This window comes from Phascolarctos cinereus, unplaced genomic scaffold, assembly GCF_003287225.1.
Source record: "Phascolarctos cinereus isolate Bilbo 61053 unplaced genomic scaffold, phaCin_HiC Scaffold_2;HRSCAF=192, whole genome shotgun sequence".
In the NCBI taxonomy this organism is placed as follows: Eukaryota; Metazoa; Chordata; class Mammalia; order Diprotodontia; family Phascolarctidae; genus Phascolarctos; species Phascolarctos cinereus.
The window spans coordinates 77777474-77804808 of record NW_027555625.1 but is presented as its reverse complement, the minus strand read 5'-3'; the positions used below and the strand labels follow the sequence as shown (position 1 = coordinate 77804808).

The window sequence follows — 27335 nt, the reverse complement described above, 5'->3', positions numbered from 1 at the left end:
GACACATAACACTTAGTAGCTGTGCGACCCTGGGCAAGTCACTTAACCCCAACTGCCTCATCAAAAAGCAAAAAATAAAATAAAATAAAATAAAATAAAATAAAATAAAATAAAATAAAATAAAATAAAATAAAATAGAATAAAATAGAATAAAATAAAATAAAATAAAATAAATTCTTCCAAAATAGAAAATAGAAGGCACTACTCTGACCACATGATTCCTCAACTCAAATATATTTCAATTATTATTAATTATTATTAATCTACCAAATAATGTCCCAATGTCAAAGGTCAACAGCAGTCTAGATCCCAAATAACTTTCCAGCATTATTTCTCTCTACACAACTATTCATGTATTATTTATACACTTTAGCCAAACAGGATGACTTACCATCCTTCACATGTTTATCCTTCTCCACTGTCTCATGGCCTTTACCCATAGCATAATTCCAGTCTGAAATGGCCTCTCATTATCCCTATATACACGTGTGAAACTTTTCCCTTCATTCAAGGCCCAGTTCAGCTACTATAACATTCATGAAGTCTTTTATGATAACCCCTAGCAAGAATGGACCTTTCCTATAAAGTCCCTGAGTACTTTGTCTGACCTCACTTTTGCTCTTATTTCATTTTCCTTTATAGAACATTTATTTGTGGACATGATATTTCCCTTATTATATTATAATCTCCTTGAGAGCAAGGCTAGTATTCCATCAACACTACTTCATAAATTACTATTAAATGGAATAAAATAATTTCACTTGGGGAGGGGGAACTATTTTATTTCATCTCTATACCTAAATAAAGCCTAATATATAACACAAAAATGGCTGTAGATTTGACTCTCATTTTAGTAATACTAATTAATTAGTATTCATGTTTTTAAGTTTAAAAAATGCAACACATATATGTAAAATCTCACTTGATCTTCAAAACAATTCTGGGAAGTAAACGCTTATGATATACATTTTACAGATGAGGAAATTGAGGCAGACACTGAGGTTAAGTATTTTGCACAGATTCACACAGCTTATAAGTGTGTTAGGCAGGATATGAATTCAGATCTTCCTAATTTCAAGTCAAGCACTCTATGCCCTGGAATACATTACACTAATACAAAAAAAAGGAAATATACTTTATAGTGAGAGAGAGGTGCTATACTTGGTATCCCAAAAATCTTAGAGCAGTTTTAAGCTTAAATAGCTTAAAGTCACAATTGTGGAATACTCTGAACATAAACTCTGTCAACAAGGTACACTACTAAATCTTACTTATGTTAGAAAAATGTATTTTACTACACAAGCTTCTAAATTCATTCATAAGTAAATTAGTTGATTTTATTACGTTTCCAAATCTTATCATGTCAACCTGCACATCTCTTGTATCCAACTCTTCTCTATTCATATGACCAAAGATTTAGTTATAGTCCTTATCAGCTTATAACTGATTTTTCTACATCAAGTCTGTCCCCTTTTCAATCCATTCTGCATGCAATAACCAGAGCGTTTTTCCTAAAGCACAAGTCTAACCATATTATGTCCCTCCTACTCACTACACTTCAATGGCTTTTTTGTTGTTGTTTGGTTGCTTTTCAGTTGTGTCCAACTCTTTGTGACCCCTTTTGGGGTTTTCTCAGCAAAGACACTGTAGTGGTTTGCCACTTCCTTCTCCAGTTCATTTCACACAGGAGGAAACTGAGGCAACAGGGTTAAGTCACTTGCCCAGGGTCACAAAGCTAGCAAGTGTCTGAGGCAGGATTTGAACTCATGAAGGTTTGTCTTTCTGACTCCAGGCCTGGTGGTCCATCCACTCTGCCACTGATTGGCTCCATGTTGCCTCTGAGACCAAATAGAAATTCCTCTGTTTTATATTTGAAGTCCTTCACAACCTGTCCCCAAACTCTCTTTCTAGCTTCATTTTATATCACCCCCTTTCATTTCCAAAGTCTTTCATAACCTGGATCTTACTATATTTCCAATCTTCTTCCACCTTACACCCTTCCACTTCTTCTATAATCCAGCAGCACTGTCTTCCTTGGTGTTTCTCAAACAAGCCATTCTCCTCATTCGAATGTTTCTCATTGGCTGTCTCCTTCCTCATTTCAGCTTTCTAGCTTCTCTACCTTCCTTCAGATCTCACCTAAATCTCACCATCTACCAGAATCCTCTCCCAGTCCTCCTTAATCTTGGTGCCTTCCCTCTGAGACTGGTCCCCACACCCTCCTGGGTACTATCCTGAATGGATCTTGTTTGTACATAGTTGGTTCCATGCTGTCCCTCCCATTAGACTGTGGGCTCCTTAAGAACAGGGACTGGTTGTATTTTGCATTTTTTGGTATCCCCAGTGCTCAGCACAGTGCCTGATAAATAGCAGAAGCTTAATAAACATCAGATTAACTAACTGATTCACAGACCCAATGATTCCTATCAAACTGGTTTTCTTGCTATTCCTCACCCACTGTACCAAACCATCAACTCAAAATTCAATGAATGTTTATTAAGCACAAACTCTGTACCAGGCACAGCGCTATACTCAGGGAATATAAATAAGAAAAAGAGATAGGGGCAGCTCGGTGGTGCAGTAGATAGAGCTCCAGCCTTGGAGTCAGGAGAACTTGACTTCAAATCCTGCCTCAGATACTTCACACTTGCTGTGTGACCCTGGGCAAGTCACATAACCCCGACTGCCTCACCAAAAAAGAAAAAAAAAAGTCACTGCCTCAAGGAGTTTATCTAATAGTGGGGCAGAAAGGAAAACAATACACAAAATGAAGAGGAAAAGGGGAGGAGGAAGGAAATGAGGGCTTTGGGAAGAATTTAATGCTCTGCCCTCCAGAAGCCCAATCTAAAGGAAAAGGTGAGTCAATTTGCATGGTGATGAGATTTTAGGTGACGAATTTATCGTGGGGTGGCGGTGCTGATGAAAAATGAAGCTTTTCTCTGCCTTTACACTGGCTGCCCCAAACCTGGAATACACATCTTCAGGGATGGGGAACCTACATCCTCCAAGGTCACATGTGGCCTTCTAGGTCCTTGGGTGTGGGCTTTGGACTGAGTCCAAGTTTTACCAAACAAATATTTTTATTAAGGGGATTTGTTCTGTGAAGTTTGGATTCAGTTAAAGGGCCACACTTGAGGAACTGAGGGCCACATGTGGCCTCGACGCCACAGGTTCCCCACCCCTGCTCCAGACCCGGGATGCTGAGAATTCCTTCTTTCAAAATTCAGTATAACCCTTTATATAAAGCCTTTTTTGATTCTTCCAGATGCTTATGAATCTCTCCCACGTTCCCCAAAAAGCTCTTATGCTGCTTCTGCACACATTGTGTACGTTTATCTAGCTAGCTTGCTATCCATCTATCCATTCCATCCACTTATCAGAGAATGTTGTCTACATTGAGAATTTCCGAAAGCCAGGATGACTTGGATGCAAGTTGTACTTCTTACAACTACCTTGTGTCATGTTAGACAAGTCATTTAACCTCTTACTGCTCTAGACAAACTGCTTAAGACTTTAAATTGCAGAGAAGGTGACATTTACATTGACAGCCAGTATCTTCACCTCGAAACTTTGCATACTATTAAAATCACAGGTCCAAATTCTATCCCCAACACATGTACATGTTGTCTCCTCAGGTGCTAATAAAAACAATAATAATAATAATAGAAATCATAAACCACCTACTGTGTGCCAAGTATGCAGTGCAATGGATAGAGTTCCAGGCCTGGAGTCAGGAAAACTTAAGTTCAAATCTGGCCTGAGACACTTACTAGCTGTATGTGACCCTGGGCAAGTCACTTACCCCTACTTACCTTAATTCTTCATCTGTAAAAGACGAGGTAAAGAAGGAAATGGCAAACTACTCCAGTATCTTTGCCAAGAAAATCCCAATGGGGTCATGAAGAGTCAGACACAAGTGTACAACAAGAAATACTACGCCCAGGCACTGTGCTAAGCCCTTCACAAATGTTATCTCATTTGAACCTCACAACAACCCTGCGAGGTAAATGCTGTTATTATCCTTATTTTACAGAGGAGGAAACAGAGTTGGGCAAACAGTACAAGTGATTTGCCCAGGGTCACACAGCTAGTAAGAGTCTGAGGCTGCATTTGAGCTCAGGTTTCCCTGACTCTAGGACCAGCGCTCTATCCACTACATCACCTACCTGCCAATGATAGATGGAATCTAAGTGCCTGGAGGAGAGGGACTTTTCTCATTTTTGTCTTTGTAGCCTCAATATGCCACATAGTACTTAATTAATGCTTTGCCTATTGGTAGGCTAGTTGATTGATTGACTGAAAGGTATTCATGTGATAAAGAACAAAACAGAACAAAATCAAAGGACACCAGGAGTGGAAACAATGACAGAATTACCTGATTCCAAGGTCCTTACAATCAGACAACATGACCTCCCCTTTAATAAAGAAAGGGTCTAAAAGATTCCATGGCTTTCAAATATTGGAAGCAACATCAGAGGTCATTCAACCTCTAAATGAAGGGGGGAGGAGAGGGTGAAAATTGCCATTACAATATTCCTGATAAGTGTATGTCAAACTTCTGCCTGAAGATCTCTCTTGATGGACTATTGGGGGTAGTGAATTCACTACCCCTAATCCCAGGCAACCCAATGCATGGTTGAATAGCTTTGACTAGAAGGAAGCATGTTGTATAAGGAGGCAAATTCTGATTCCTTATAACTTTCATCAGCCACACTTCTGGCTCTGCATCCAAGTAATACCAACCCTTCTTCAACATGACACCATGGCAGTAATAAAGTTGAAGAGAGCCATCCCATATGCCAGTCTTCTCTCCTCCAGGCTGAAGATCCTCAGCTTCCTCAACCAATCACAGAATAGTATAGTTTTCAGTCCCTCTCACTATCCTGCTCACCCTCCCCTAATTTAAGGGGAAATGTAATACAACTGTGATTATTCTAATTTGTGTAAAGTGGTTCCTGTAAATCTGACTAAAGGCAGTTGGGAAACAGTCTGTGCTGTGACACTCCCACAATTGGCTAGCTATCATAGTGCTTCAAATAATAACTAGATAATGAAATATCATTTCCAGGTGATAAATATTTACCTGCTAAAGAGAGAAGAATGTGAAACTTCAGCAGAATGGAGTTTACGTTTCAGGGAAGAAGACAAGAGTGAATTTACATCAGCCTGTGATTTTTCCTGACAAGATACATGCACTCATTCCTTCTCCGTGAGCAAAACACCCAGCACTTATAATCAACTGGAAACTCAAGTACGATGAGGAATCCTATGCTGATGGGGTAATGGACCAAAGATAGCCATTAGACAGAGAGACAGAGCATTTATTAAGCACTTTCTATACGCCAGGCACTGCACTAATCACTGGAAACACAAACACAAGCAAACAGAAAGTCTATCCCTACCTTCAAGGAGCTTACACTTGAAAGACACCTGTGGGAGAAAGTGTTTGTAAAAGGCTGGAGAATCAGGACTGGAGTCACATTCAAGACGACCAAAGGATCAAAAGTTATTTTGTAATCCAAAATAGTTAAAAGGCCTTTCTTAATCCCCTCCTATGTGCCGGACACTGCGCTAAAGTCTAGGGATATGAAGAAAGGTAAGAGACAGTCAGTCCCTGCACTCAGGGAGCTCACAATCTAATGGGTGAGATAACACGCAAATAACTATGTACAAACAAGCTATCTACAGGATAAATAAGAAATAATTAACAAACAGAAGACACTAGAATTAAGAGGGCTGGGGAATGGTTTCCTGGAGAAACTAAGATTTTAGCTGGGACTTGAAAGAAGCCAGGGAAGGCACCAGGTGAAGATGAGGAGGGACAGCATTCCAGATGTGAGGGACAGACAGAATATGCTTACAGCCTAGAGATAGAGTTTCTTATTTGTGGAATAGCCACGTCAGTGTCACTGGATTGAAGAATATGTTGAGGGAGAGAAGGGAGTAAGGTGTAAGAAGACTGGAAAAGGGGTGGGAGGGTGCCCAGGTTATGAAGGGCTTTGAACACTGAACAGAGAGGATTTTCCATTTGATTCTGGAAATAATAAGGAGTCACTGGAGTTTACTGAGTATGGGAGGTGATATGATGAGATCTATGCTTTAGAAAAATCACTTTGGTGGAGGATGGCTTGCAGTGGTGAGAGACTTGTGACAGGTATAGCCACCAGCAGGTCACTGCAACAGTGCAGGCATGAAGTGACAAAGGCCTGCACCAGGACTTCAAACGTCCTCATTTAGAAGTGATAGGATCTTTAGCGCAGGCAACAGAGCTGGTTAGTTATGGCTATTATTAGGATCTTGAGATGTAGAACTTGAAGGAAATTAATATTATTTAGTCAAATCCTCTCATTTTACAAATGAGAAAACTGAGGCCCAGATAAAGAAAGGGACTTGTCCAAGGAAATCTAGTATTAAGAAGAGGCTGAGATTCAAGCCTAGGTGCTCTGACTCCCACGATAATGTTCTTTCAACAATTATTTAAAAATAAGATCTTTTAAAAATTTATTTGTTTTTAGCTTTCCATATTCACTTCTATAAGATTTTGAGCTCTAAAATTTCTCCCCCTCCCTTCACTTTCTCCTCCCCAAGATGGCGTGCAATCTGATATAGGCTATACCTGTACAATCACTAAAATTTGATTTTGAACAGTGGCTCTAGTTCCAACCCATTTTGCTTTGTGTAAATCACTTCTCTTTGGCCACAGTTTTTCTACCTACAAGAGACGAACATTGTAATATACTAGCCCTAGTTATCTTTCTACTTAATTATCACCATCTATGTGGCAAGGTGGCACAAGAGGTAGAAAGCTTGCCCTAGAGTCAGGAAGATGTAAGTTCAAATCCAGCCTCAGACACTTACTAACTGTGACTATGGGCAAGTCACTTAACCTCTGTTTGCTTCTGTTTCCTCACCTGTAAAATAAGAATAATAATAGCACCTCTCAGGGTTTTTGTGAAGATCAAATGCAATAATATTTGTAAAGCACTTAGTACCATGCCTGGCACTTAGTAGGTAGTATATAAAGGCTTATTCCCTTCCCTTCTTTTCCTTTAAGTCTAAAATCTTATGGTCCCATAAAGTTAGAGAATGATACCAAAATAACTGAGAACAGTTTTTCCATTTATAGGCTTCAAACTATTCAGTCCATTAGCATTTCACATCACCCCTCATCATAAACTTTTATCAGCTACACATTACCTATTGAATACAAGCCAAACTCCTCAGTCAAGCATTCACACAGTCGTCCAAAATTTGGTTTCAGCCTTACCTTCTCAATCTTATTTCATACTATTTCTCTTTACATGCTCTATCTCCAGGGTCAGGATACTAGGAACAAGATTCCTTCTACTTTCTATCTCTGTCACCAAGCTGGAGCTTTCTCTCTCTCTACCTGCTCCTGCCTGATATGAGGAGAGCTTCCAGGGGCTTCAAGGAACGTATCACTGATCCTCTGACTAGAACTGCTTCTCAGTAGTTAGCTGAGTCCCATCTCTTATACTGGCCTCATAACAAAGATTCTGAACCCTTGGCTAACCAATAATCTGTATTTACACATCCCCAACTGCCCACTTCCTAATTCCTATCAACCTTAACCCCTAACACCTCATCCCAATATCCCCTTCCAAATCTGCCCTTTCTTTTTAGTGTATCTTGTGGAATGCCTACATAATTAACAACCTTCCATTCATCTTTAAGTCTCTTCTATTTTCATTTCTTCCATCTTTAGGCACTCATTGAGACACTGCTCCTTTCTAATGACATAGCTTCCCTGGCCATTGTTTTCCAGAACTAATTACACTTTCTCTCCTATCTCCAGACTCAGTAGTTGCAGGGCAGGGAATCACAAAACTTGTTTTCTTTTGCAATTTTTCAATCTGTCTCTACCATGATCACTGAAATTCTCCTCATTTGAGATTCATGCTATTCATTCATATCCCAGTGGTTACAATTTCCTGACCCCTGAGACATTATCCTTTCTTCCTCAATGAATTCAATGCCTGATGGTTTTTCTCTACTTCCCAACTCCTCCCCTCATTCTACAGTACTTCAACATACATATTGACACTCCCACAAATACAACTTTTTTCAGTTCTTCCATGGAACTCAGAAACACACACACACACACACACACACACACACACACACACCCTCTCAACTGAGGACCTTACCTCACACTGCAATGAAAAAGCTAAGGCAATTCTCAGATATTTTCCCCTTCTACCTTCCTTCTTATCACATATCACTCAGTCATCTTTCCCTTCACTTTTCTCCTTACCTCTGATCGCAGATGAAAAGCCCTTCTGTTTATCAAGGTCATTTACTCTACATGAGCCCTTGAGTCTATCCCCTCCCATCTTCTCCAGTTGATAATCTTTAATATCTTCCTATCTATTAGCACCTTTCCAGCTGCCTACAAACAATCCCATATCTCCCCTACCCTGAAGAAAAAAAAGACCACTTGATCCAATCATCTCTGATAACTTCTGCCTAATATCTCTCCTCCCCTTAACAGATATGCTCCTTGGGAAAGCCATCTATATTAGGTGCCTCCACTTCTCCTCTTATTCTCTATCAAACCCCTCTATAACCTGTATTCTAACATTATCATTCAACTTGAACTGCTCTCTCCAAAGATACAAGTGATGTCAATTATAAATCTAATGGCCATTTCTCAATCTTCTTAACCACTGCAGCATTTCACACTGCTGATCACCTGCTTCTCCTTGATGCTCTCTTCCCTCTGAGTTTTTTTTTTTTTAACATTGCTCAGTCTTAGATATTTTCCCATCTGTGTGACTGAATCTCAGTCTCCTTTGCTAGATCTGAATCCATGTCATATCCACTAAGCAAGAGTGTCTCCAAGGCTCTTGCCTGAATCTTCTTTCCTTTTGCTCCATGACGCCCCATGGGCTACAACCCCCAGTTTAAGAAGGGGCTGCGAGTAGAAAAAGTTTAAGCCCTGCTCTATACAATCTAACTTAGTGATTTCATTAGCTTCCATGGGTTCAATTACGATCACTATGCAGATGATTTTCAGTTTGACACATTCAATCCAAGTTTCTCTCCTCAATTCAAGACCCAAATCATCAACTACCTATCAGACATCTCAAGCACAACATGTCCAAAACAAAACTCGTTATCTTTCACCAAAAACCCATCCTACTTTTAACTTTCTCATTAATGTCCAAGATATCATTATACTTTCATTTACCCAGGTCTATACCTTGGTGTCATCCTTCACTACTCCTTAGCTCTCATCACACATATCTAATCCATCATCAAATCTTGTCACATCTTCCTCTACAACATCTCTTGTCTTCTTGCCATTCAAATAACCACCATGCCATCTGAGATCTATATTACCTCTTGCCTGGACTATTGCCATAGCCTTTCAATTAGTCTCCCTGCCTCAACTTTTTCTCTACTCTAATCTATCCTCCACTTGGCTGCCAAAGTGATTTTCTGACCACGCTGATCTGACCATGTCACCTCCCTACTCAATATACTGTAGAGATTTTCTATTGCTTCCAAGATTAAATATAAAATTTTCTGTTTGGCATTTAAAGCTCTTCATAGCCTAGTCTTTTTACCACCCTCCTGGTATTTTTCACTTAACTGTTATCATTATGCACTACCATTATGATACAATAACATACTTGCTGTCCCTCTTTTACAACACTCTATTTCCTATCTCCACAGCTCTGTAATGATCATCATCCATGCCTGAGAATGCTCTCCAATCTTACTTCTATGTAAGCAGTTCTCAAAGTTTGTTCCAGGGACCTCTTTGGTTCTTCAAGACCCTTTCAAGGTGACCACAAGGTCAAAATTATTTTCCTAATAATACAAAGAGATTTCTATATCTAAGATGGTAAATATAGATAGATATAACTCACATAAACCAACTTTGAGGGTGGAAAATGTCTTCAATAATTTCTAAGAGTGTAAAGTAGTCTCGAGACCAAATAATTTGGGAACTGCTGCTCTAAACTTTCTATGGCTTCATTCAAGATTCAACTCAGATCCCACATTCTGGTCCCACATACTGCTTGCCCTTCTCTCTCACTTTCCAGCTATACAATCACTCTCCCCCACTTCTCTCTCTCTCTGTCTCTCTCTCTCTCCTCCTTCTCTTTTCCTCTCTCTCCATACACACAAATATACAAAATATAGACATTTCTATATCTATCACTTCATTTTTATATTGGTTTATACATTGTCTTCTCCTTCAGAAAGTGAGCACCTTGAGGGCACAAACTGTTTTGTTCTTCTATCTCCTTTAACAATGCCTAATATACAGTAAACACTTAATAAATACAAGATAACTGGCCACATTGAAACAAATAGGTGGCTGTGTAACTTGACTTAACTATCTCTAGAAAGCTGTTGTTGATTAATTTGTCACTTGAATACCTGTGACTACTATATAGTTTGCTAAGCCTGAAATGCCTGTCCCTCTTTCTTCCTATATCTGTTGTTTTTGATATCCAACACTTCATTCATGACCTAGTTAAAATAATGTCATTAGATATGTATAGTGTATACATATGTATGTATGTATGTATATACACATACATACACATGTAGATACATTTTATATATACACACACACACATATGTGTGTGTGTATGCATTTAAGGTTATACAGCACATTCCTCATAATAGTCCTTCAAAGAAGATAGTATATTGGCTCCAGTTAAAGAGGAATTTCCTAATAATTAGAGCCATGGAAAAAAAAAACCGAGAATGGACTGCCTGACAATCAGTAAGTTCCTGTTAAAGGAGGTCATCCTGAGGAGGCTGAATCACCATTTTTAAAGAATGGTGAAAAAGAGATTCTTGCTCAAGAAGGGAATGGAACCGATGGACATCAAGATTCCTTCCAAGTAAAGGATCTTCATTTTAGACAAGAGAAACTAAGAGTCAGAGAGGTTAAGTAAATTGTCCACAGTGGTACTGCTAGGAAATGACAAATGCTATATTCCACTTCAGATCTTCTGACTTCAAGTTGAAGGCTTTTTTAGCTCACAATACTGCCTCCTACTCTCGCATGAAGTCTTCTTTAACTCTACCAGTTGTAGGTTATTTATTTCATGTTATCTGACAATTACAGACTTCTCTGATCTAATGCTCTGTGCTGTATTACAATACTCCAATGGATGTCATAGATGTGATGTGGGTATTCCCTCCAGCAATAGAGAATGTAATACATCTATGCCTGCCCATGCTGAACAACTGTCTATTCCCCCCAAGAAGATCACTGTAGGGTATTCACACAACATTCTGGGAACCTTCATCAACTTCCTTTGACATAGTTAGGGTATCAATGCAGCACACAGCAATCATTCTGTTAATTCTCACTCTTGCCACATGACTAGCCTATCTTCTTTTCCAATTACACATTTCCTTGATAACATCTTTTGAACCACTTCTCAATAATCCCTTGCGTATAATGTGCTTTATACAGCTCATGCCACCTCCATTGCCCTTTTGATAAGCATCAACTTCACTTTGTCAGAGACGGTAGTAGTTGAAAAATCTTAGTCATGTAACACCACCATAATATTGGTATTAAAATACTGAACCTTTTTTTTAGGCAGAAGCTTGGGATCATTAAGACAACTCTACAGTATGAAAAGGGAGACACAGCCCTCTCTCTCTCTTCTCATTTCATTCTAAACCTAAGTAACTCTGCACATTTGTGCTATCTAAACACACACCCCAATTGTAATGGAATACTATTGTGCTATAAGAAATGATGAGCAGTCGGATTTCAGAAAAATCTGGAAAGATGTACACAAACTGATGCAAAGTGAAGTGAGTAGAACCAGAACACTGTACACAGTAATAGCAGTACTGTACAATGATCAGTTGTAAATGACTTAGCTATTCTCAGCAATATGATCCAAGACAATTCCAAAGGACTCATGATATAAAAAAAAAAATGCTATCCACATCCTAAGAAAGAACTGATGGAGTCTAAATGCAGATTGAAGCATATTTATTTTTCACTTTATTTTTTTCATGTTTTTTTTTGTTTTGGTCTGTCTTCATTCACAACATCATTAATATGAAAATATGTTTTGCATGATCACACATGTATAATCTATATCAAATTGCTTACTATCTCAGATAGGAGGAAGGAGAGAGAGGGAGAAAGGGAGAAAATTTGGAACTCAAAATAAAATTTTAAAGAATGTTAAAAATTGTCTTTATATGTAATTGGGAGGAATAAAATATTAATTTTTAAAAAATAAAGAAAAAAATTTTAAAAACACCCCAATAAGTGTGTATGTATGTATGTGTGTATATATTATAGATATAAGTATATGTTAATATAACTTATCCCTCAATATTTAACTAATATATTTAATATATACACATACATATATATCATATATATTATGAGAGATGAGCTCTCATTTGAGAGACTTTGTCTCTCAAATTTCATATCATAGTCAAAACTACAGGAATTCTTCATCCACTTGTTTTTTCTGTATGTATAATTATCACATTCCAGTTTGTATTATCATTATTTGCGTGTATGTCTTATTTCTACCTACAATATCCAAGCAACCTGAGAGCCAGTATTTTGTCTTAATTATCTTCATGTATCCTTATGCCTTACATACCTTAGGTATTTAATAAATGTTTGATGAATAAATGTCTTAAGGATGATACTAGACTAATAATAGGTTCTTCCAGAAAAAAAACTATTTGATCTAAAACAACATATATTTTTCAGTGTTGTATTGCACAGTAGAATGTAAGTTCTAAGTGGGAAGGAAATCACTTTTTTTTATTGTTGTCTTTGTATACCACAGTGCCTTACAGCAGCAGGTACTTAAGAATGTTTATTGGAATGAAGTGAAGTAAGCAGAAGGGAAAGTTATTTAAGATTTGTTAAGAGCAGAATTTCTTGTTTGTTTTGGGGGTTTTGACGATTGTGTTTTATGCATCTAAGAATGAGATGGGAGAAAAAAACAGTGTTTACAAATTCTATTTTATTTGCTATTCTCTCTAATGCATCATTTTGGGGTTAGCCAGAGCTCCCTAGGAGTAGACAAATGCCAGAAAGTAAATGCACTCATTGAACTAAAAAAAAAAACATTTATAGCCAACGTGCAGTAATAATAATGATTTAGAAATTGTATGTAAAACTGCAACTCACTCTGAAAAGGCATCAAAAAAGAAAAAAGCCTAGCCCACCCTAAAAAAAAGGTTTTGTAATCCAAAATATTCAGAGAAAGATAGCAGTTAGCAAAAACTTTCCTTAAGTCCCTTACGGTAGGATGTTAGAGAAAACAGACATAGATAAAAGTGTTTCTTCGTCCAGGTGAATTTTTTGTTTGTTTATATCAGTCGGTGAAAACTGTCAGATCCCTGACATGGTACACATAATTTCTGTTGAAAAAAATCCCAAAACAACAATCACCTTGATAGACAAATATTTCATAACTGACATAAGTGAAAACTAATACTGTGATATTTTTCAAATTAGCCATCTGAACATACTTTTTAAAGTGCTTAAGCATTTTTCAGGTATTTTGAAATGGGAAAGTATTTATGAAAAGGATAATAAATAATTAACTAACTACCAGCTGCAAATCCTTTCTGGTTCAACAATATACATTGAAATACTGTTTAAATTATCTGAGAGAATTGATTCAAATGGCTTCCATTAGTGAGCTGGCAAGCAGGTTTGAAGTCTACTAATAAATTTTAGATAAAGACAGGGCCTTTGATAATGAAGGCCCATCCAAATTAGTAGCTGCCAAGTCACCAAATTATTAAGTCAGTGGCACAAGCCTAGCTTCCTCCATGCCTCACAACCCACTATATTAAAACAATGGGTTGTGGAGCAGCTAACCTGGAGTCAAATCATGCTACATGCAACATGAACCATCCCAATGATCTTGCAGCTTTGGGATATGGTGCTGAGAATAACATATGATTCTGGTTTATTTAATTGTTCCGTGTAGTGTATATATTCTATCAAGTTTTACAGTGCATTAATCAAGGGTAATTAGACCCACCTGTGACATAAAAAAAATTCAACATGATATTCCTGGCAGTGTAATGACATGTAAAAGATTATCTACTATGACATCTTAATTGAAATAATGAAAACATGCAAAAATCCTTAATCCACCTCAAAAAGTATGCTTCATCTTCTTCGAGGGTCTCTTTATTACTATAAGTAAAAGTGCCAGCATTTTGTGAAGCAGATTAGAAAATCTGCAAATGATATAGTCCTGTATAGGAACTCAGGTGGCTCTAAGCATAGCCAACCAAATCAGTAATAGGAAATATATTTGGCATAATTCGGTGTAACCTATAAGAATACTTACCAGCAATTCCTGGGCACTTTCTTGATAGCACAACTACATTTCCATGGCTGCCTGTATCTGGAATGCTATCACCCACATCTCAACTTCTTTGACATCCTTCCTACCTATCCTTCAAGGTCTCACCAGTGCAAGAGCACTGGTTAAAAAAAAGAAATCTCTTTCTTAGTGCTAGAAGAAAGAATTAGGTACAACAGAGGTGTAGGTATTTCTGTGCATGTGTGTGTGTGTGTGTGTGTGTCTTTGTACATATCTGCAAGTACGCCTATGTGTTTGAGGGGAAGGTATAGAGTGAATTACAGAGGACGATTTAAACTTAATAAAAGTGGGGAAAATCCTAAATAGGGAAGCTACTGAAATGGTAGGATACCTCCACAGGTAACGAAGTCCCTGTCACCAATGGTCTTCAAGCAGAGGGGGGAAGATCGCTTGTTAGGGACACTGTGGCCAGCAACCCTGCTATGGTATGGATTGAATTAGATGGTCTCTGAGGTTCTATTGAAACCAGAGAAGTTTACGATTCTCCTGTGTAAAAGCAGGGCTAAGCCTTTATGTGAGCACAAGAAAATGAGGTCAGGTTTTTTGTATTATCTTCAGCATCCCCAAGACCCCTGAAGGTGGCATTTTAGTTGGTGAGATTCTGTTCCTAGGAGATTTCATATCCCTTATAATCTCAGCTGGCAAAGGAATTTGAGGGTTTAAACCCATAAAAGAAGGCTGGTATCACCCAGGAAGGTAGAGGTCATAATTACATTTTAAAAATCTCATTCTCCATTTAACAAGCATTTCTATAATGCCTTATCTGTGCCAGGCATTATGATAGACACTGTAGATATAAAGACAGAAATAAAACAGTACCCAAAGGAACTTACATTCTATTGAATGAAAACAACAGATATTCAGGAAAATAAAAAGGGATTTCAGGAGGGTACCAGCTACTGGAGGATCTTTCAGTACCAAGTAAATGGAATCCAGGAGGAAAAAAAAAAATAGGAAAGCACTGCAAATCATTCCAGGAGGGAAAAAAAAAAAACAATTAGGAAAGTGCTGCAAATCATTCTAGTCAACAAGGGTCAAAAACTTGGAGGTTGTCTTTAATTCCCTTCATCTCCAAATCCAATCAACCATAAAGTAATGTGGACTCCATCTCAACAGTGTTTCACAAATCAGTCCCTTTCCTTCACACAGACACCACCTCAGTCCAGGGCCTCCCTGACTAGACTGTTATAATAGTTTCATAACAGACCTTCCCCTAAGGTTTACCCACTTCAATTACATATCTCTGTCCAAATAATCTTCCTCATTCAACTGTTATGTCATGCCAATCTCCTCTTTACAACTCACATGCTGCTAAACAAACCTGAGAAAAATCATGAAACCATGCTGAGTACATCCACAACAAAGTTATGGTAAATAATCTAAACTGGGCCCTCACTGCAATAAGACGATCCTTTTGTAGCTCCTTAACCAATTCACTATTCCACTCACCACAGCATCTTTTCCAGACCTTTTCATTACTCCTCAAATCTCCCATAAGTTACCTTCTTTCCCCTCCCCTAGCTCAGAATATTGCCTCATTTCACTGAAAAGGTCATTTCCTGAGAATTCCTTCTTCCCCTCTCCTCATCTCATTTCACTCAAATGCCTTCTGCTTCTATCTCCTCCTTTGTTCCTATTTTACCAAAAGAAACCACTCATTCACATATCCTATTCCATCCAGTCTTTTACAACATCACTCCCACTATCATCACTATATTCTCACATATTTTCAGTCTTTCTCTACCAATTGGCTGCTTACCTACTGCCTACAACTATGTCCATATCTATGTCATCCTCAAAAAACCTCACTTGATTCACTGATGCACAAAAGTCTTCATGGCTAATCTTCTAAAGAAGGCCATCTCCAATTCCCTTTCCTCTTACTCTCTTCTTACCTCTGCAGTCTGGCTTCAGACCTCATCATTCAACTAAAAACGATCCCTCCAAAGTTACCAATCATCTCTAAATGGCTTCGTTCTTGACTTTCATGAACATGCTTGCACTGTAAATCACCTTCTTCTCTTTGATACTGTCTCCTCTCTAGGTTTTCTGGACATTATTCTCTCTTGGTTCTCCCCCTGCCTATCTGACTGCTCTTTCTATTTCCTTTGCTAGATTTTCATCCATGTCACTACCACTAATTATGGCTATCCCTGAAGGCTCTGGCATAGGCTTTCTTCTCTTCTCTCTGGATTATATTTTTCTTGGTGATCTCACCAGGAACCATAGATTCAATCTGTGCAGATGATTCTTAAATCTGTTTTCCAACCCTAACCTCTCTCTCTCCCTCCAGAATGCATCATTTCAAATTGACCACAGAATATCTTGAACTGGATGTTCCAGAGACATCCTAAACTTAACATGTGCAAAATTCAGCTCATTAACTTCTCCTTCCCAAACCCTTTCTCTGAATTTCACTATTATTGTCCACAGCATTACCACCCCCCCCCAGTTAGTTAGGCTTGAAACCTTAGTATCATCCTTGACTCTTCACTTCCTCTCACGCTCCACATCTATTCAGTTGCCAAGTCCTCTTGTTTCAACCTTCATAATTTCTTGCATACATACCCCCCTTCTCTCCCCTGAGACTGACACATCCCTGATACGGACCCTGAAGACCTCATGCCTGAACTATTACAATAGCACGATGGTGGGGCCCCCTGTCTTGAGTCTCTTCCCACCCCAGTCCACCTTCCACTCAGCTGCAAAAGTGATCTAATGACCTTTTTTCAATTTTCATCCTTCTAGACAATTCTGAAGTCTTTGACAGTGTTGATGACCCTCTTTTTACGGATATTCTTTCCTCTCTTGGTTTTCATGGCACTACTCCCTCCTGGGTCCAGCTCTTTTTTTATTTTTCCTCTCATATATTTTCCTGATGACATCTTTTGCTTTTGTTTTTCAAAGTTCCTCTGTGGATATATACTGCAAGCAATTAATACTTACTATTCACCACTTCATGTCCCTTTGTGTGATATTCATTTTCAATTGCTTAGAGAATTGTATTCCATGTATCACAGTCAAACAACAACTGCTTAAATATTGGTATCAAAATGACAGACCACTGTTTCCAAAAGAAGCATGTGAATATTAAAGGAGCAGTGAAGAACCAAAGGCTCCACTACTGGGCTTATACCTAAACAAAGCCACTGATAAGAAGAAGAAAGTCCTCATATATTCCAAAATATTTATATCAGCACTTTTTGTGACATCTAAGAATTCAAAACAGAGCAGATCTCCATCAATTGAAAATTACTAAAGAAACTGTGGTATATGAGGGTAATGGAATATTACTGTGTTGTAAGAAATGATGTATATGATAAATACAGAGAAGCATGGAAAGATCTACATAAACTGATGCAGAGTAGGGTAAGAAGAGCCAAGAATACAATGTACACAGTAACTACAACACAAACACACACACGCATAAATAAATATTACAAACTTATAAAGAATAAGCAGGACTGTTACTGATGAGGCAAGATGAGGAGACACCCTAATCTTGCCCTTCATGGAGCTGGGAGGTTCACAGGTGTTACACATTGCACACACTTTCAGACTTCTTCCATGTATTGATCAGTCGTGCTGATTTTTTTTCTTTCTTAAAAAAATAATATTTGTCATACAGTATGGTTAACTGGGATGGGGAAGACAGGTACACTTGGGATAACTAAGGTGATGTAAGAAACAGAAAATATAAAAAACTCAACAAAAAAGGAGCTTTGCAATTTCCTGAAGAAAGTCTTTTTTGACTCTGCACCCAATTCCTTGTCCATTTAGGCTATCTTTCCCAGATACAAAAATTAATGGAAAGCTCTCTAGGCTGTCCATCCAAATTCATGTCCTAACCTGTGCAACAGAACATGTTTCATCAATTTTGACTTTACTATGTAGGTATAATAGATTAGATAAAGCATTTATTAAGTGCTTACTATCTGCCAGTCACTGTGCTAATCACTGAGAATATACACACAATCAAATAGAAAGATCACTGCCCCATAAACAGAACGCTGATACAGTGAAATAAAACTTCAATTAAGGCAAGTAATGTAGTGCCAGTTGAGACTGTGTTAATGAATATAACTGTATCTTTTTCTCTCTCTCGATGTTAGTCTGTTCACTGGTATGAGCCTTCCTGTTCATTTCCAGAAGACATATTAATTCAGAGACAATTAGACAGACAATAGGCATGATTTTTTGATATGGCAGGCATTATGATTTGTATGCACAGTGCCTGGTACATAATAAGCATTTAATAAATATTTTTTGATTGATTAGTGATCAACTCAACAATGGGAAGACTGTAATTAGGGTTCCTCATCTCTGCCATCCTTGCAAATATCATAATTGACTATAGACAATGCTAAAAGAGGAGGGAGCAAACATTTCTTCACATTATCTCTAGCCTAAAAAAAAAAAAGGTCCACAAATGCTTATGGGACTGGGGTTGGAGGGTGTTAATATTCCATCATAAAAATCATAAATGGAAAGGGTACCCTTGGGTTCAAAATTTTTATCATCAATATAGACATCAGTACAGATTGGAATCATTAGGCAGCTTTCTGTTTACAAAGGGGAGCAAGTCATTCTTGGGCCAAAACTGATTCTACTTTGGGAAGGGCTTCAAATGAAGAAAAGTTATTTCTTCACCCTAAAGAGAGAAGATCTGATGAATATCCTAGCAGAAGAATACATGACCAGAAGCATTAGGTCTCTTGAAGTTATTACACTAAAAAACCTTGCTTCTTCTCTCTTTTCCATTCCAGGTAAAAGCTGTAACCTCTTAGTGCTATGAAGATTGCTCCTCTCTCCAGCTTTCTAGTTGGCTATGAGAGAGTAGCAGACTTTTCTGAAAGATAAAGCAGAGGGAATAGAAGGGGTCCCTCAACTTCTCTCTATAAAGAGATCAATAGAAAATTCATTCATTCTCATTCTCATTCTCTCTCTCTCTCTCTCTCTCTCTCTCTCTCTCTCTCTCTCTCTCTCTCTCTCTCTCTCCTCTCTCTCTTCCCCCTTTCCCTCTCTCCATCTTTCTTCTTCCCTCCCCCTACTAGATAAGAATTCTATAAAGCTCCTTGCCAAAGTAGGCCCCACAGGCCCTAAGACAGTTAATCAATTGCAATCCTCTTTTCAGGAATAATTGTGTGCCTTATATTTTAGGATTGTTGTTAAAGTATTCTATTTTCATTATATAGATGTCATTTTTTTTTAAAGATTTGCATGTCATTACTGAGTTAAGAATTGTCCTACTGGATTTGTATATTTGTATTGAATTAGTTAGTTCATGTCCTGATTTTCCCATTACATCTTTCTCAGAAAGAAAAAAACAAACCAAGATGGCAAGAAGAGAAGTTGCTTTAATCATACTACTCTAAATACTGTGGAAAGGAGCACATTAATGGCAAAAACTTGTAGAATCATGGAATTTTGGGGCTAGATAAGACAGGAGAGATTATCCTACTGCAAACCACTGACTTTACAGGAAAGAAAACTGATGCACAGAAAAAGTGAAAAGGATTTGTCTGAGGTTACACAGCTAGTTAGTGGCAAATGCAGAGCAAGATTCCAGATAACACTCTGTGCTATTTCCAAAATGCCAGCATGTCTCCTGCTACTCTCTGTCCATTCTACTGGTTTCCTAACCTAAATTTCACATTTCTGTTGAAGGCATCACCAATCTTCTAGAATCCCAAACAATACTGGAGTTATCTTGTATATATAGGATCAGAGGATTTAGAGCTGGAAAGGGCCTGGGATAACATCTAGTCTGACCCCCATATTCTACAGATGAAGAAACCGAAGCACAGAAATAATGGGACTTGCCCAAAGCCAAATGGATTTTAAGTAAAAGAGCTGAGATTTGAATTTGGGTTCCTCAGCTATGAATCTTATTCTTGTTTTTCCTGTCTGATTCTATGTCTACCCCACCCTGTCTCTCTCTCTGTCTCTCTCTTTCTCTCCCTCTCCCTCCCTCATCTTATATATCTATTCTATCCCAAAGACCCATTTCCTTATTTAAAATTCCACTGATATCAATACCTTTGTTTTTCCATTCCCATTTCACTATCTTAGTCCAAAACCTAATTATCCCTAGCCTAGATTACCGCAATTGCTTCCTACCTGGTTTCTCTGTCTCTAGTGTCTCCCTTCCTTTAACTCATTTGCTATTAATTTCTAAAAAACTAATTTGTCCTGTGACTCCCCTGTTCTGATGGCTCCCTACTGGCTATTACACCCAACAGAATCAAACCTACAAATGTTTATTAAAATCTATCATATGGGGTCGGAATGATGGCCATCCTGCTGGACGCTTCAGGCACATTTATCTATCTCTGTAGGTAAAGATTCAAATGGCTTCATTTGAAAGGAAAGACAGAGATAAGAAAAGTAAAATAGAACTTAGAAGAGTTGGACTGACTAATACAGCAGTCACAAGATCTGGAAGAGAATGCAGAGAATGTGAAGCAGAAGAATATGAAGAAACCAGAAAACAAACTTTGGAACAGCTGAGTGAGTTTATGATTTGCTGAAGAAAATCATGCCTGGAAAGATGATTTTTGTAGATGAACTAAGTGGACTGTAACTGGTTATTCAGGTGGTCTTCCACTAGGCCTTTAAAACATTCAAGTTTACCCTATTATTTGTAAAGGAACATTCAAGGCAGTTTCAGACAACGTTGGCAAAGACAGAGAGAGATCTGAAGGTAAGAAAACTGGAAAGAGACTTGTCCACACAACTGAAGTTAGAAATACTATCCACCCTACAGAAGTTTTGAAAGAAGCTGGCTACAGATGATGAAGTCTTCCTGTCCACAAATATTGCTGCTGCCCTCAGCTTGTTTGAGCAAGTCTCTACTGATCTCTAGTCTGGGCACAAAGCCCTTACTTGGCAAGTTTTAAAGTTAAAAAATTATGTGTGTGTGTGTGTGTGTGTGTGTGTATGTATATATATATATACATACACACACACACATACATATATTTATATTTACATGTATACACACACACACACACACACACACACACACACACACAAAACTGTGTAGAATCCCTAGATGCTAGTCATGTACAGATAGCCAATTCTGTTTTCTACTATGGATCTAAAGTCATCTCCAAGAACTAGAGAGAATCTGAAACTATGTAAAGAACATGAGAAGTAAGTGACAGAGGTATACATTAGGCTGGGTCTATATCCTTCACCAGTGGGTCTGGACAGTGGTAGGAGAGATGTGCTGGGTTGTTTCATTAAAAAGAAACATGTGTACCTTAAAAAAATCTGCTATATGCTAACCTCCATCAAAATCCTGCTCATATGCTTAACTGTGGCACAAAGGCGACACTAGTTTCTTAAAAGTTATTCCAGTGAAGTCCTGGTTATGGCAAATTGTACTAAGCTGGAAAGGTTTCAAGGACAGCTTTTATGTTTACTGTCCAAGTTAACAGGCAACTAAATGTGGAGAGGCTTGTCATTCAGTCACAATAACTTAGAAAAGCTACCTCCCAAATTGTGTAGGGACTGCAATCTGTGCCTCTGGAGGTATTAAAGAAGCTTCCTGAAATGCTAACATGCTATGTGAGAAGTATAGCAGGAGAGACAAAGAAAAAAAAAGTCACGGTCCCTTCAATTTGCTATGTGGTTAGGGGGACAGACGGAAATAATGTCTTCACAATGCTTTATAATATCTAAAGATTTTCAAATATATTATCAATGATATTATTTGGGGAGAAAAGGATTTTATTATTTCATCACAATGAGCAGCCAAGAAATGGTGTCATAACACTCTATTGCACTGAGACGTATTTTCATGGTCAATGGGATGAGTGAGTATCCAATGAAAAAGCTGCATTTCACAGGAAATAAGTGAAAGTAACATGGCTACATTTAATAACATTAGAGAAGAAAATAGGAGATGACAGGAACCTCAGTCCTTTAGAGGAGCGATTTCCAAAATCAGTGCCCTGGTCTGATTAATCAATTAGAGTATGGAAAAAAGGGTCACATCTCTTCCTCCTCCACAACAGCTAAACGTACGGCTTGTCTCTAACAGAACCACAATAACCCTTATCCTCCAATACTTTATCACCCTACAAACTCCCAACCTTCCTCCCTACGTGGTAAGCTAAGGAAGTCACCCCTCATAGCTACCCAATTATCCACAGCAACAGTTTCACATGTATATATCATGATTAATAATAAGGATATAGTTACCTCCTGTTCCCTAATGGCTATAGCAAATGCCCCTTGGCAGAGAGGATCTGTGCTCTGGGGGAATGAACCAGTGAGTAAGAGCCCTAAGTTCCACACTATCAAACTTTTATTTATTTTTAATGGAACACAGAGAGTTGGTCAGATTGAGTAGGTATACATAGGCTGTGACCTGCAACACCAACCCATTACATTATCTTTCTCCCCAAACACAACTCTCAGAATTTCCTATTAATACCCAGAATACAACTACTCTTCTGCTTGCCCAGGTTCACCAGCTCAGAAACATCTTTATCTACTTATTCGCCCTCATCTCAGATATTCAATCCATTGTCAAAACTTTTCATTTCTCCCCCCAACAACATCTCTTGTATCTGTCCCCTTTTCTCTGCTTTTGGGGAGGGAGCTAAGATGGCAGAGTAAAAGCAGTGATTTGCTTGAGTTCTCCCCCAAATTCCTCCAAATACCTATTAAAAATGGCTCTAAACAAATTCTACAAAACGACAAAGTAAAACAAACTTCCAGCCCAAGACAACCTGGATGGTTGATCAGAAAGGTATATCATGCCAGGCTAGGAGAGGACCGCAGTTCAGCACGGGCGTGCAGGCCACAGCCAACCTGGAGCAGGCCTCAGAGGATTGAATCGCAGGCAGCTGTGGCGGTTTCCAGATTTCTCAACCCAAGAACACCAAAGACAACTTAGAAGGTGAGTGGGAAATGTCTGTTTCTACAGTGTGAGAGAAGCGCAGGATGCCTGCCCCATTTCCAGAGCTTGGCTCAGGGCGGTGGCTGCCTCCCGAGCTTCTGGCCCACAGACTGAGGGGGAATCGAGTGGCTGATCAGAGGGGGATTGCAGAGATCTCTCTACTGATGCAGGATTCTCTTGCTTTGCCTATGCTTAGATCTGGGTCACAGTTCTGGGTGGTAGTCCTGGGACGAGGAGGAGCGCTGGCGTGGTGGAGTTTGTGGTGGCGGTGGAAAGGAAGTCCTCCTTACAGTTCCAAGGTAGAAAGTGGTCACTCATAGACCAGAGCACAGGCCAGGAAAGGAGTAAACACCTCACCCTTGATGATAGCACCTTGGAAGAACTGAAAATTTACAGGTCCCTAGAAGTATCTCTGAAAACAGCTGCACAAAACCCCTGAAGCTTGGGACAGTACATTCTCCACACTGGAAACAGACCCCTATCTTAACAAAGAGTTTATAACCCTTTTCTCGGCTTTTTCTACAGCCACCACTCTGGGTCAGGCTCTCAACACTGTTCACCCTGTCTACTATGGTAACTTCCTAATTACTCTTCCTACTCCAATCCATCATTTGGACAACAAATGATTTTCCTGAAGTTCAGTTTTGATTATGTTTCTCCCTTACTGAATAAACCTTAGTAGCTTACTTTCAATGCTAGGATCAAATATAATTTCATCATCATCCCATATTTTTAATTTCTCTTTATAAGAATTTTATATCATACATAATTATTAATCATGATATATGTGTATAATTTATATATAATTTAAAAAATTTTCCTGATTGGGAACATCATCAAAAAAGCTTAGAAACCATTGCAATAAATATAAAAAGGCTTAGACACTAGAAAGTTTTAGGAAATCCCTGAACAATTCCAACAGAAAAGCTACCGGTACCAGAAATCCAGTCAACAGATCAAAGGAAGAGTACCTTTCTCTACATTTTAGTAAGTGGAAAAAACTATTAACTGCCTAGTTTTAGTATCATCACAAAATGACATAATCTTAGAGTGTGAAGAAAGGACCTCAGAAACATCTCATTCTACACGTAAGTGAAGTGTGAATTTCCACTACAACATACCCAACAAACAATCTCTGGCCATTTCCTCCACAACCTCCCCACCAACTACTTATCCCTTTCTACACCAGAGACAATTTCCTGGAAGAATTTCTACCCTGGAGCTTCACTCTCGTGACTGGTGATTAAGCAAACTATTTCAGGAAAGCCCTAGCCATGAGCCATGTTCATTTCACTCCCTCCTTTCTAAACATTTTCTCTACAACCTTGCCTCCAGACTCACCACTTGGTCTCTATATTTTCCCCAATCTCTCTCCAGTTCTGGTAGCCTGAACAATGATCAAATAACCAAATCTACTGTTTATGAATTGGTTTGTCAATCTATTCCTCTAGCATCCCACTTATCATCCCAATAACTTTCTGGTCCAAAATATAATCCTTTCCCCTAACAAAACTACCCCATTCGAATTATTTCCCCTATTAGAATGTAAACTCCTTGAAAGCAGGTACTGTCCTTGCTTTTGTATTTGTATCCCCAGGATCTGGCACAAAGCAAACACTTAATAAATGTTTTTGCATTCATTCGTTCATGACCTAAAGATTTCCAATGACAGATAACATACTATGGACCAAGAAAGCATATTCCATTTTTAACTGTTCTAAATAGTAATAGATACTACTTATATCTCATGTAAGTTGGCCTCCCTAGAACTTACACACACACACACACACACACACACACACACACAGACCTAGGTTCTGCCCCCTGGGGCCAATCAAAAGCAGTCTCATAATATTTAGAGTAGGAAGTATATTTAGAGATGATCTACTATGACTTCCTCAATTTACTTCAAGATACCGATCATAAACACCCAAATCTACATTTCTCCAGGACAAAAAATGCCCACTACTTTCAAATAATCTTCATACGATATAGAGTTATCCTCTACTCCTGGCTGTCTTCCTCTATATTTACTATAGTAACCTGCATTCCTTCAAAACTTCAGTGCCCAGAAATAAAATACAATAAATAGCATATCATAGTTTCAAGAATAAAATTGTTAATGATAGCAATGCTCACAATGGTTCTAAAATTACAAAAAAATAAAAAATAAAAAACACTTATCTATATCCAAAATTCCCCAGTGGCATCAATTCGATCTCTTCATTATTGGAGAACGTCTATCACTATACTTCCTCAAAATAGCTATTAATTAGTCCAAGGTTCTTATGGAAATAAGACAGGTTTTTTCAGATATATTCAAAATTTTCTACAGGACTATATATATTCTCATCAGCTCTTCATGCCCAAAACTATGAATATCACAGCATGACTGGAGACTTGACCAAGGATGCTGTCATTCTCCCCCACATAAAAAGCCAGCAGCATGCTCAGATGTAAGGAAGAGGTCATTTTTTTCATTTTCATTAAAAATTTATACCCACTCACTTCCTGATTCCTTATCAACTTGCCTTTATCTCATGAGGCTAGAGGCTCAAAGTCTTCCTTAATTTGCATTATTGATTTTAAATGTTACTTATACACGTAAATTTCCAATGAGGAAAAATCAAGATCAATGGAGAGGGTGGAAAAAAGTCAAGAGATTGCCTGTTCATATATAGTAATATAAGTAACAATAAGATCTCTTATAAAATCCCAGCATCACTGAGTTTTTCAGAGAAAAATATATTGCAATCCATTAATACATTATATAAACAGAAGCTATTACTATATAGCACTTCATAGTTTATGGGAGCTTTCCTTACAACATTTCTGAGATGTATCTAAGAAAAGTATTTTATCTCCCAAGTGACAGAACAAGGTAACTGAGGCCACACCAATTTCACCATGCATGTCGCCCCCCCCAAGTCTATCTTGAGTTCTTTTTTTCCCTCCAGCCATACTATTTCATTTGGTAACATCATCAGTTCCAATGGGTTCAATTATCATCTCTATGTATGATTCTCAACTTGATTCATCCAGTCCTAACCTCTGTCCTGATTGCCAGTCTCTCATCTCCAAATGCTTATTGGACATCTTTAACTGGATGTCTAGTAAATATCTTAAACTCGACATATGCAAAACACAACTCATTATTCCTCTCCTAAAAACTCCTTTTTCCCAACTGCTCTACTACTGGCAAGGGTACCACCATCCTCTCAGGCACCCAGGCTCATAAACTAGGTGTCATCCTCACTCACTCACTCACTCCACCCATCTAATCTGCTGCCACATCCAGTTGTTTCTACCTTCACAACATCTCGCATACTAACACTTGCTCTGTTTTGACAAAACCGCCATCCTGTACGAGCCCTTATCACTTCATTCCTGGACTACTACCACAGATTTATGGTTGTTCTCCCTGCCTCAAGTTCCTTCCCAAGTTCAGTTCATCCTCCATTTACCTGCCAAAAGTAATCTTCCTAAATCTTAGGTCTGATCATCCCTCTCCCCACATATACATGTACACATATACATGTACAAATATACATATACATACATACATATACATATACATATACATATACATATACATATACATATACATATACATATACATATACATATACATATACATATACATATACATATACATATACATATACATATACATATACATACACCCAAACTGCAGTGGCTCCCTATTACCTCCAAGATAACATATAAAATCATCCACCTGGCACTTAGAGTCTGTTATAACTTGGCCCTTTCCTCCTTTCTAATGTTCTTACACTTTATACTCTTTCCACGTATTTTACAATGCAGTGACACTGGGTTATTTTGCTGTACTTTGCACAAGACCCTCCATCTGCTGAAGGCATACCTTTGCAATGGGTATCCTCTATGGCAGGAATGCTCTTCCTCCTCACCTCCATCTCCTGGCTTCCCTGAAGACTCAGCTCAAATCTCACCTTATGCAATAGGCTTTTCTCACCCCCTACTCTAATTTTGGGTGCCTTTCCTCTAAGATTATCTAT

General features: G+C 38.3%; 1 protein-coding gene and 1 pseudogene across 4 annotated transcripts in view; one reads left to right on the top strand and one right to left on the bottom strand.

Annotated features, from left to right (window-relative positions):
• Window positions 1–27335, bottom strand: part of WWOX (WW domain containing oxidoreductase) — a 1215541-nt gene that overhangs the window by 960089 nt on the left and 228117 nt on the right. The gene's annotated exons all lie outside the window — the stretch shown is intronic.
• On the top strand, window positions 13293–21252 carry LOC110193196 (protein LZIC pseudogene; annotated as a pseudogene).